We start from the raw sequence: 12920 nt of genomic DNA, 5'->3' as shown, positions 1-12920 counted from the left end.
AATGTACTTTCATATGCATCTCTCAAATACTAATTTTTTTTTACTCTTTCATTCAGTTAACCAGTCTCTATTAACTGGGCTCTAACATTGTTAGAAGAAATTTGGTAGTTTAAAAAAAAATGGATTCTTATTAAAATTTCCTCAAGGTGAAAGCAATTTGATGCCTTTTTCCTCGCTAAATAAATAAATAACCACAAATAATAGCCTCACTATGGAATTCTCTTAATGTGAGTTGAATTCCCTATTAATGAATGATCCTCCTTGGTTTGAAAACTCTGATCAATGCTTCAAAGTCTGACTACAGTTAAAAACACACATCTGGTAATGTGAAATCAGTTGTATTATTTATGTAATAGATGAGATTTAAAGGTAGACCAAAAGCACATGATATTTATACTACTTTTAAGGCTACAAACCTTTCTTCTTGGGAGCTATATTCTCAAACCTGAAAGTAAATGTAAATCAACAGATGATACAACAAGATTTTTTATTCTCAAAAAATGATCCCTCTTAGAAATTAACTTCAATATAATATGCTAGGTTTGATAGAGCCGAAGTTGATTCTAATACTTTAAAAACCTGGAAATTCTATTTAAATTCCTCCTGATTTCAGATTGCCATGAATACAAATTACATTTTTATAGAATTTAAATTATTAAGAGATTTAAAACTTAAAAATTCCAAACTCTGAAAAACTTAAAACCTTTTGTTTTTTAAGGGAACATACAGACAAACTCTTCCTCTGGAACTACAGTGTATATCACTCACCATTTGACGCTGATGAACACGGAGTCAACAACTAAGCGGGGAAGAATGCTGTCTGTTAAAGTGAGCAGCTGTGGGTGCTCCTCCGAGGGGTGCCCCAGGGCCACACATTTGACCTCCTGAAAGGTTTGAGGCAAACTTTCCCGAATGTGTACAAGAAGGTGTTACAGAACCACATGGTGAGTCCATATTGACGATACCTATAATGTAGAAGATAATCATAATTGATAATAGTTACCCCTAGGAGATATAATTAGAAAAACCTAAAATTCCAAGAGGTCCCTAATATATCCAAAAATATTTCAGATTAAAAAAATTTCTCCTTGCTTACTTCTTCCAGTCATTCCACTCATTATTTCCCCCTTTATTTTATAAAGATAGCTATAAAAAAGAAATTACCAAGGAAAACATTTTACATTTACTTTTAATTTTGACATTTTATTGCTTATTATAGAATACATATAGATTTAATATTAACACTAGAATTTAAATAGGTTTGGTGGCCAAGGAGTTGTATAAAATTTTACCTTTAAAAAACGTATGGGGAAGGGAGGGATGAGTAGGCAAACCACAAAGGATTTTTAAGGCACTGAAAATACTCTGGATGATAGTATAATGGTTACTATACCAGACTTTCGTTCAAACCCACAGAATGCACAGCACCAAGAATGAACCCTCATGTAAACTACAGACTTTGATAAGGATGTGTGACTGTAGGTTCATCGACTGTAACAAAAATACCATTCTGGAGTGGGATGTTGGTAATAAAGGAGGCTATGCCTGTGTAAAGGCAGGGGGTATATGGAAAACCCCTGTACTTTTCTCTCAATTTTGCTGTGAACTTAAGAGTGCTACTAAAATAAAAAAACAAAAACAAAACCGAAAAAAACCCACAAAACTAAAAACAAACCAGAAAAAAACTGTAGGAGAAAAAAAAAAGATTGTAGCTATACTTTATAATAGAGAGATCTGACAATCAGCATCTTAACTAAGTGGCCATGCTTTCCATAGGTAAGAGAAGGACAATCTGTCATTGAGTGCCTCCTGATACAATACAGTGTGAGATTCAAACATTACCTATCTGATGTTCCTGCTAGAAATGTTTATCCAGAATGGAACCACAGATTGAGAAAACGGGTGAATCTGAAAGGCAGAACATTCTTCAGTACAACTGGACTCTTCAAAGGATTCAATGTCAAGAAGAACAAAAGAAGGTGGTGAGATGTTTTAGACTGTGGGAGATCAAAGAGACATAATAGCCAAAAGCAATGTGTGAATCTTGATTGGTTGGATCGAAAGGAGAGAAAAAAGAAACATACAGGCATAAAGGGTATATTTGGGATGATGGTACTACATATTGGGTGCTATTACTGAATTAATGTTAATTTCTAGGGTGTAGAAATAGTGGTATAGCTGTAAAGGCAAACATGCCTATGTTGACCTGAATCTAATACTTCCCTCTGATAGACTCTTAAGTTAAACTTCATTGCTAATTTTGGCTCTAACCAACTGTACACCCCAAAACCTTACCTCACGATGGAGCATGTCTTTTTTCTATACTTTTCCACAAAACAAGAATTTTCTTCTTTTTTCTCTAAATCTTAATTTTAGTCTTTCTTAACACATTACCTAGATTTCACATTTTTTGAAAAGTGAAGTATTTTCACTAAATTCCAACTTTACAAAAATGAAATATAAAAGCATTTCCAATTAATCCCCAAAATATACAAACAGCTCATGCAGCTCAATATCAAAAAAAACAAACAACCCAATCAAAAAATGGGCAGAAGATCTAAATAGACATTTCTTCAAAGCAGACATACAGATGGCTAAAATCACATGAAAAAATGCTCAACATCACTAATTATTAGAGAAATGCAAATCAAAACTACAATGTGGTATCACCTCATACCAGTCAGAATGGTCATCATCAAAAAATCTACAAACAATAAATGCTGGAGAGGGTGTGGAGAAAAGGGAACCGGCCTACGCTGTTGGTGGGAATGTAAATTGGTACAGCCACTATGGAGAACAGTATGGAGGTTCCTTAAAAAACTAAAAGCAGAGCTACCATATGATCCAGCAATCCCACTCCTGGGCATATATCCAGAGAAAACCGTAATTCAAAAAGATACACGCACTCCAATGTTCACGGCAGCACTGTTTACAATAGCCAGGATATGGAAGCAACCTAAATGTCCATCAACGGAGGAATGGGCAAAGAAGATGTGGTACATATATACAATGGAATATTACTCAGCCATAAAAAAAGAATGAAATAATGCCATTTGCAGCAACATCAGTGGACCTAGAGATTGTCATACTGATTGAAGTCAGACAGAGAAAGACAAATATCATATATTGCTTATATGTGGAATCTAAAAAAAGAGTACAAATGAACTGATCTACGAAACAGAAATAGAGTTACAGATGTAGAGAACAAACTTACAGTTACCAGGGGGTAAGGGGCAGGGAGGGACAAATTGGGAGATTGGGATTGACATATACACACTACTAGACATAAAATAGATAACTAATAAGAACCTACTGTATAGCACAGGGAACTCTACTCAATGCTCTGTTACGGCCTATATGGGAAAAGAATCTAAAAAAGAGTGGATATATGTATATGTATAACTGATTCACTTTGCTGTACACCTGAAACTAACACAACACTGTAAATCAACTATACTCCAATAAAATTTTTTAAAAAATAAAAGCATTTCCAATGTACTAATTAGCATATGAAGCTTTTACAACCAAATTATATTGATTCTATTTAGCATTCAAGAGAAAGTGTTTTTGAAAGTACATGAAAATATTTCAATCAACCCCCAGCAAGGAAATATTTACTGACCATGTTCTTTACATTATATTTATGTGTTATAGAAAGACGTAAAAATAACAATCAGTTCCCATTATATTTAGAAATTTTTAGTCCCAGAATGTCATCTCTTCAATAACACGTAACAAGTTGGCAACCTTTCTGTAAAGGGCTAAATAATAAATAGTTTTAGGCTGTCAGCAGAGCATGGAAGCAGCCATAACACAATATGTAAATGAATGGGCATAGATGTATTTCAATAAAACTTTTATTTATGAACACTGAAATTTGAATGCACTATTTTTTTTTTTAATATTTATTTATTTTTGGCTGCATCGAGTCTTAGTTGCGGCACACGGGCTCCAGAGCAGGTGGGCTCTCTAGTTGCAACACCAGGACTTAGTTGCCCCGTGGCATGTGGGATCTTAGTTCCCCGACCCGGGACTGAACCCACATTCCCTGCACTGGAAGGCGGATTCTTAACCACTAGACCACCAGGGAAGTTCCGAATGTACTATTTTTTGTGTCACATATTATTCTTTTTAAAAATAAAAAAAAGTTTTTTAAAAATCTTACACAATTGTTATAACTCAATTAAAAAAAAACCACAAATGTAAAATCAGGTAGTATGCCATACTTGGCACATGGACCATAGTTTGTCTATCTCTAGCATGAAATTATCTTTATTTATTCTTATTTTGTTATTGCTTTAATGGTAGACTTTCTTTTTTAACATCTTTATCGGAGTATAACTGCTTTACAATGGTGTGTTAGTTTCTGCTTTATAACAAAGTGAATCAGCTATACATATACCTATATCCCCATATCTCTTTCCTCTTGCGTCTCCCTCCCACCCTCCCTATCCCACCCCTCTAGGTGGTCACAAAGCACCGAGCTGATCTCCCTGTGCTATGCGGCTGCTTCCCATTAGCCATCTATTTTACATTTAGTAGTGTATACATGTCCATGCCACTCTCTCACTTTGTCCTAGCTTACCCTTCCCCCCTGCCCGTGTCCTCAAGTCCATTCTCTACATCTACGTCTTTATTCCTGTCCTGATCCTAGGTTCTACAGAATCATATTTTTTTTCCAATTCTATATATACGTGTTAGCATACAGTATTTGTTTTTCTCTTTCTAATTACTTCACTCTGTATGACAGACTCTAGGTCCATCCACCTCACTACAAATAACTCAATGAAATTATCTTTAATTATTTGAAATATTCATATTAAAACACAAAGCTCAAAATGCAACTTGGTATCCTGGACACTGCAACAGAAAAAGAACATTATTGGAAAAACTGTGGAATCTGAATAAATTCTATAGTCCAGTTAATTGTACTGTACCGATATTAATTTCTTAGTTTTAATAAATATATGGTGTTTATGTAAGAATGTTTAATTAGGGGAAATTGGGGTAATTATAGAAGAACTCTTCTATAAATCTAAAAATATTTCAAAGTAAAAAGTTAAAAAAGAAAAAGCAGTCACTCAAAACCAGATCTTTAGATCCTCTTTAGATATCAGCACTGTCTAACAGAACTTTTTATGTTAATAGATGTGTTCAATATCTGGGCTCTCCAATATTGCAGCTACCAGCCATTATGTGCTTATTAAGGAAGCACTTGAAATATGACTAGCCTACAGCCACTATGGAAAACAGTATGGGGGATCCTCAGAAAACTAAAAATAGAACTACCACATGATCCAGCAATTCCACTTCTGGAACTATATCCAAAAGAAACAAAAACACTAACTCGAAAAGATACCTACACTTCCATGTTCGTAACAGCATTATTTACAATAGCTAAGACATGGAAACAACCTAAGTATCCATCCATGGATGAATGGATAAAGAAGCTGTGGTATGTATACATATATGTATATATACCACACACATACACACACACAATGGGATATTATTCAGTCATAAAAAAAACACACACAAAAACACGAGGAAATCCCGCCATTTCTGACAAAATGGATGGGCCGTGAGGGCATTATGCTAAGTAAAATAAGTCAGACAGAGAAAGACAAAAACTGTATGATCTCACTTATATGTGGAATCTCAAACAAACAAACTCATAGAAAAAGAGATCAGATTTGTGGTTACTAGAGGTGGAGGTGGGGTGGGGGGGAATTGGAGGAAGGTGGTGAAAAGGTACAAACTTCCAGTTACGAGATAAGTAAGGATTAGGGATGTAATGCGCAACATAGTAACGGTAGTTAACACTACTGTATGATACATGGGAAAGCTGTTAAGAGAGACTAAATCCTAAGAGCTCTCATCACAAGGAAAAATATTTTTTCCTTTTTCTTTTTTTTAAAAAATTGTATCTATAGGAGATGATGAATGCTAACTAAATTTACTGCCGTAATCATCTCACAATGTATGTAAGTCAAACCATTATGCTCTACACCTTAAACTCATGTACAGTGATGTACATCAATTATATCTAAACAAAACTGGGAAAAAGTTTTAAAAATGGCCAGCTTGACTGAGATGAATTTTTAATTTTATTAAATTTAAATAGCACATATAGTTAGTGCCTACCCTATTGAACTATGTAGCTCTATATTTTTCTCATTATTTTTAAAACAAAAAAGACAGTCAGAAGTGAAATCAAATTTTAAAAATCTTTGGTAATTATTTTTTATTTGAACTAAAAGCAAACTTTTGATGGCATTATCTTATTAAATTAAAATATGAGATCTTTCAAAAAAATTTTTTTAATTTATTTAAAAAAAATATTTATTTATTTATTTGGCTGCTCCCAGTCTTAGTTGCGGCATGTGGGATTTATTTCCCTGACCAGGGATCGAACCCGGGCCCCCTGCATTGGGAGTGCAGAGTCTTAACCACTGGACTACCAAGGAAGTCCCCTTTTCTTTATTTTGAGAGAGAAAAATATACCTGATGAAGAAATGTATTTATAGTAAATTTAAGATAAAAATCCATTACAGCTTCTAAAAAGATTTAAAAAATAATAATGCCATACTAGACACACTCAGTACTCACAATAGCATTTGAATTAGTACTACAATCTGTCTATCTGACCCAGTCACAGAGTAAAAATATTAGAAAATAACCAAGAGTTTCAACATCATTTGTATAAACGAGCAGCTGAAGAATGTCAGAAAATACAAACTTACCTGAGGGACTTGGAGCAGGTCTCTGTAATGGTGGTCTAAAACCTGGAGCTTTGGAAGTATCAGACTGATGTAAAGGATCTGAATTTGGCAAATATGCGGATTTTCCTGATAGCGTAGATTCTGGTGTTGACTGAGATGAAACAACAGATCCTCCCTAGAAGGTATGAGCAGAAGTATGGCTACTTTCAAACAATGTGTTAAAGGGCCCAAATGGTAAGGGGGCACTGAAATTGGGAGCAATCGGCTTATTTGCTAGATGTACTGAATTTTGACAAGCACTTTGTGTACTTAAGGTCGAAGGTAGCTGGACAGAAGAGGGGACACTGTGAGGTCTTTTAATGTGATTGACACTGAGGACTGCAACAGATGAATTTTGCACAGGAGTTGGATTCTTGTGAGGGGCAGTTGTGCCATGAGAGGGTGGTCTCGTAGCAGGGGGTTCCATTTGAGGTGGAGGCTGGGAGCATCCCATTTGTGTCTGAGGCACAGGGTAAGTCACTGGGGCAGTAGAAGGCACCGCCACTGGAGCAGAACTTGTTGTTCCTAAAGGAGGAACAGTCATTCTAACTTCCGGGGGAGGAACCTGAGACTGCTGAAGAGGTGGTCTTGGCTCCTGAGAAACAGATCCCGGAGGTTGCTGCTGAGTAGAATGAACTGATGAACTCCCAGAAGAACTGCTGCTGTTTGGAGGTCTACTGTTTGTTGTTTCTACTATTGGTGGACTACCTGCTTCCTGTTCAGAGGAAGATGCCCCTTTATTTGGAGATGCTGTTCCACAATCCAAAGGGCTGTTTCTAGCAACCCCTCCTGGCTGGGCTGGTGGTGATGGGGAAGATGGGGATGATACTGGGTAGTGTTCTTTGGCAGTAGGCATAGGATATGTGGCATTTGTGGGTGCAGTGCTGTTGTTACTTGCTGTGGTGGTGACTGTTGTGGTGGTGGCATTGGATGCCTTCACAACTGTGACAAAAAGCTGCCTTCTAACAGAAGGTGAACTTGGACTGCCATTTGTAGATGTACCAGGCACCGTTGAAGCTGATGAACTGGTTGTAGTTGTTGGACTTGAAGTTACAGAACCTGCTGAATTCACCAGAGAACTACTGCTATTCTGATTGCTATGGCGAGGCACCATGTGAGGCTTAGGTGAGTTAGTAGCTCTGGCAGGGCTCAAAGGCCTGACAGGAAAAGGACCCCAAGTGGATTGAGCTGGTGGAAAAGTACCTCCAAAGTGCGTCATGGGCAACCTTGGTGGACGGATCTGCTGGAAAGTCTGAGCAGCAAGCAAAGCATGTGCAAACTGTGGAGGAGGATATGCTAATGGAAGAGAAACTGGAAAAGCAGGCCTCACATTATTCACTGGGTTCTTAATGGTTTTGTGAGTAGATGCAGAAGAAATTGCAGGCACAGTGAGTGCTGCGGCAGTCTGAGATGTTGATGACAGAGCTACAGTCGTCATTTTAATTCCCATTAAGGAACTGTTAGCAGCAGTGGTGGTAGGTGCTGATGACCCAATTTTGGAATTTGCTGAGGAGCTTTTCAAACGATTCTTTGGAATAAGTTCATCAATTTCTTTGTCTGGATCCTTGATCAGAGCATTGATCAACTGAGTTGCTTGTCTTGTTGATTCAGTGCCACCCCTATAAGTTGACAAAAAAAAAAAAAATTAGGTCCAATTTCGCCTTTTTAATATGTAAAGCCTAAATTAATTCGTGTGTGTATGTGTATGCACACACATACAGAGAACAGATAAAAGTTAAGAAGCAATTTTCTGACTATTTTTGAGGTATTATGCAAACAAAGCAATAAACTGTCCTGACACACCACTATATTTTTCAAAGGAAAAGTAAATGACTTCTTTTCCAAGAAATTTCATTTCATTATTGTTTCCTCGGACTAAGCAATCATCTTCCTACTGTGAAATACATTCTAGACAGAAAAACCATTGCACTTTAAAATCCTATGTAATCCATATTGTTACCATGAAGTTAAACAGCTGATCAATATCAAAAGCAGTACAAATAAGCAAGAAAAATAATACCACTGAGTAAGAAAACAGTATTTTATTTTAAATCCTGGTAGCTTAGATGACCCCATTTATATTTATTAGTGGTTTCTCTATTAGTAGAGTGATTATTATAACTCTTTTGGACAGATGTCTCAAAATGAGAGAAGCATCCTGATAATGACAACCATGGCCATAAGGTCAAACTCCAGTCTTGGATGTTCAGGAAAATATTGGATTGAACAGAAAGCCTTATGGAGACCCTAAGGGGGAAATTACTTATAAAGGGTATATGCTTCCCCTCTTCTCTGGATAAGGCAAGTTGTGACTACACCTATCCCAGGGGAGGGATAAACAAGATAGGAGAAGGGGATAAGTGCAAAACAGAGCTGGTTAATTGCCTCCTTCCTCTCGAGGCAGGCTAAAAAACTATCTGCCCCTCTACCACCGGGAAGGGCACCTGTCTCTCACAACCAAATTTATGATTTCTTAGAATATCATCTTTACTCTAAGGGTATTCGACATAGACATGTTCAAATATTCAATTTAAAACAAATATCCACTTCAGATTTAAATCTATTACTGAGCTCATATTCTAAGGATACAATCTCAGAATAACAAATCTCAAATGCTAATTTAAGAGAAAGATGGAAAACTACAGATTAGAATGTGTTAGAAACCCATTCCTTCTTAAAAAGAAGTTTTTAAGAATGTCATATTAAAATTTTTTATAAGGAAAAGATTATTCAAACCTTTGCCATACACACACAAAAGAAAAATTCCTTTAAAGCCCTTTGAAATACTTCACAAGATCATATAAATAAGAAAAAAAACTGTAAAGGTTATCTTAAACACGAATCAAATTCCCATTTAAAAAAGTATGCTATTAAATACAAAGTTCCATTGAAAACTCAAATGCTTATATATATTGATAATTAAGCTCTAGTGCAACAAAATACAAAAGAAAAAAACCGTAAGAGACAAAACTTTGCCTTATAGTTATTATCCGGTCTCCTGTCTTGTCTTTCTGCTGATCAATATCTACGTGTGCACCAGTGAACTCCCGAATAGCGTTAATATGACAGCCTCCTCTTCCAATCACTCTGGATATCACAGTTGATGGAACAGATACTTTCTTTGACCTGTTTAACAGCTGCAAAAATAAATTAAGATAAATCATAAGTATCAGTGGTTGTACTTAAAATAAGAATTATTACTAAAATATGTGTCTGTAAATGCAGAATATTGTCGAATAAGCCTCTTCTACCTACTCTCACTCTAAGTGATAAAAGGCAACTAAGAGCCACAGAAAAAAGAGAAAGACAGAGAGAGAGTGAGCTTTACCACAGCTTCTCATCTCATTACCAAAAACTGTTTGCTGTTTTGACTTTTGTCCTTCATTAATATCTGTGAAGCACATACATGTAGATATACACTGTGTTAATGCAAATACTAATGGCAAATAAGACAGACAGGGGTTCTTGCCCACAAATACTGACTATGTAGAAACCAAGTAAGAAAACTACAACACGATGTTGTAAGTGCTCTAATAGGGTATCATAAAGACACATTGCTTGGGGCATCTAATCTACCCCAAGGAGTCAAGAAAGGCTTCTTGTGGGTACCTTTGGGTATTTGACTCACATGATTGTTTTTATTCCCTAATACATAACTGAAAGGATGATACTAAAAATTCATTGCTGCCCTGCATTCTTCTAGAGGCATTAAAATGATTATCCACAAATATGGAAACTTGCTAAGGGATGTTTAGTTGTGTGAGGAAAGAGAAAAGCCTGCTGGAATTCCAAAAAAAGCAAAACCCACCTAACACTTACAAAATTACATTACAATTTTAAACACTCAGATTCAGGAAAGGTAGATATAAATTTCTGACAAGTCTAAATTAAAGAGTACTTCTAAAAGAAAAACAGTATAACTCTCAATAAAAAAAAGGAGCCAATTGTGCTTCAATGAATAAGTAAATTATTTATTTAGAATAGATTAAATATGAAATTATACATTATTTTTTTAAATGGTAAGGTATGATCCCTGCCCTTTTGTATACATAACTAAGTTACTTGATAATTCCTTTTTCCCTAAAGGACATAATAATCAGTCAGTGATCACTATTTTAAGTTAGTTAAGAATTTGCTTGCATACTACAATATAAAATACATGCAGGAAAACTGAATTCTCTTACTTTTGTACAGAGAGTATTCTGATGTTGTGATTTCAGTTAGTTCAAAAGAATGTGTGTGAGACAGAGAAAGAGATAAAGATAGAGATGGGGGTTGAGGGGAAGTGTTGGCCCAAAATAAGATAAAAAATGTACAGTACGTCTTGAGATTAACAGTAATAAGCTTGGTTCACAACAGATTTTGTTTTAAAACAATCAAAAGTTTAATTTTTTGATGGAATTTCTGGAGAGTTCCTTAAAATAGGTTATCAAAGATTTATAATGGATCACATCCTTTCTAGGTCTGTGGTATCTTACCACCTTTTAGTTTCTGGGATGTTGTTTTACTTTTTAACACATATTATTTAAAAGTTCCAAGCAAAATACAGCAAACTATTTTAGTCCTAAAACCCTTGAAATAAAGGTATCCTATGATTTGAAGACAAGAGTAGTTTAAAACCAATACTTAATTCATTCTCCAAATATTTACAAGTTTGTAGTAGACACTACATATTGGGCTCTGAGGTTACAAAGCTGAACAAGACAATCTATCACCTTAAATAAATTAGTTCACTACCAAATACCAATACCCATGGGGGTCAAGCAGACACCACAATGATCTAACTTTTTATGTAAAATTTCCCAATTTTAAAAGTGTTAACATATACTTTTTTTTTTCCCTCTAAAATATAGTATAGGTTGTCTCTGTTGGCCAGATGCAGCCTTGGGCCACCAGTTTGTTTGCAACCTTTGGAAGAGTTAGGGGAATTTAACTGTAAGGTAAACTATGCTTCACTGTGAAATAGAGCACATATAAAAATGAGAAAAACAATCAAAGAAATAATCAGTCACCTTCTTACAACTTCTTTCCATCCTTCTTCCCTCTTTTGTCCACGCTTAGGACTTGCTACTGTTAATTTCCCATTTGGAGAGGAAAGGGGAGATGGACCAGATTTTGTGCAAGTGGAGAGAGAATTACTGGTCACTTCACTGATAGTCTCTGACAATCTTTAACAGGGAGGAAAAACACATTAAATATAGAAGAGATGTAGAATTTTTTAATGATAAAGGCAAACTATTATATGATTTGATTCTTTATTTTAAGAATACTATGATGAATAAATGAGAAGTTTATTTTTCACTTTTCAATACTTAGCATAATATGAAGGGCCAATTTTAAGAAGATATTATCTAGAGGTCAAATTTAGCAGAACTGAAATACAATAATAATCCCTGAGAAACCATAATCAATACTCTTCATGGGTTCAGTTTAACAACCAAAACGAAGAAATTACACAGTAATTCTTTAATTCAAATGAAATCATGCCTTCTTTAGAACAAAGACAAACCCTTATTTTGTCAGTTGTTCATCTGCCTGCTTTACTAAAAAATTCAGCAACAAAGTGTTTCATAATGATACTATAAATCATGAAAATGAAAATTGGAACTAACTTTACTGAAGCCTTGCCAGAAACAGATTTTCTCTCTTCCTTTGGAAATGTAACCAGAACTGATGGCTGCTTCTTGCTGGTCACAGTGGTGGTGACCATAGCAGGTGAATGACTGTCACTCTTTCGGCTGCTGTTGCTGTTACTACTTTCATCACTGCAGCTGGAAATTCTCATGTTATCACTGTCTCCACTCTCGCTGGTACTGCTGCTCTTGGACTCTCCATTCACCTTCTCTGGCTGACTGTATGAGATTGGTAGTGGATCATCAAATATAATCTGAACATTTTCTGGAGTAATTTTATTTTTCCTGTTTTTCCTCTTTGAACTGGTTGTAGTTATGCTATTGTTTCTTTTACCATGGGAACCTGCCAAAGTGGTCCAGGTTGCAGATATACTTATGGTAGTAGTGGTTGTGGCACTTGGAGGCTCTGTCGAGACTGCAGGCTCATCTGTAGAAGTAGCAATACTGAATTAGCAAGTTCTAGCGTTCGTGGCATATATTTAGCTTTAAGCACTCGACAAAATAAACGCTGAATTTACTTTACTAC

The 12920-nt window shown here is 35.7% G+C and overlaps 1 pseudogene across 1 annotated transcript in view; it reads right to left on the bottom strand.

Moving 5' to 3' along the window:
- Positions 1 to 12920, bottom strand: part of LOC309636371 (ankyrin repeat domain-containing protein 17-like) — a 241042-nt pseudogene that overhangs the window by 39979 nt on the left and 188143 nt on the right. Inside the window, exons 27-31 of the transcript XR_014268510.1 lie at positions 12374 to 12821; positions 11774 to 11929; positions 9738 to 9887; positions 6744 to 8380; positions 769 to 965 (exon numbers count right to left, since the gene is read on the bottom strand). The product of XR_014268510.1 is annotated as an ankyrin repeat domain-containing protein 17-like (transcript). The remainder of the gene's footprint in view (positions 1 to 768; positions 966 to 6743; positions 8381 to 9737; positions 9888 to 11773; positions 11930 to 12373; positions 12822 to 12920) is intronic.

Source organism: Balaenoptera physalus (genome assembly GCF_965194825.1).
Source record: "Balaenoptera physalus genome assembly, chromosome: 10".
Taxonomy (NCBI): Eukaryota; Metazoa; Chordata; class Mammalia; order Artiodactyla; family Balaenopteridae; genus Balaenoptera; species Balaenoptera physalus.
The sequence above is the reverse complement of the archived record's forward strand: the minus strand, read 5'-3'. Positions and strand labels throughout refer to the sequence as shown.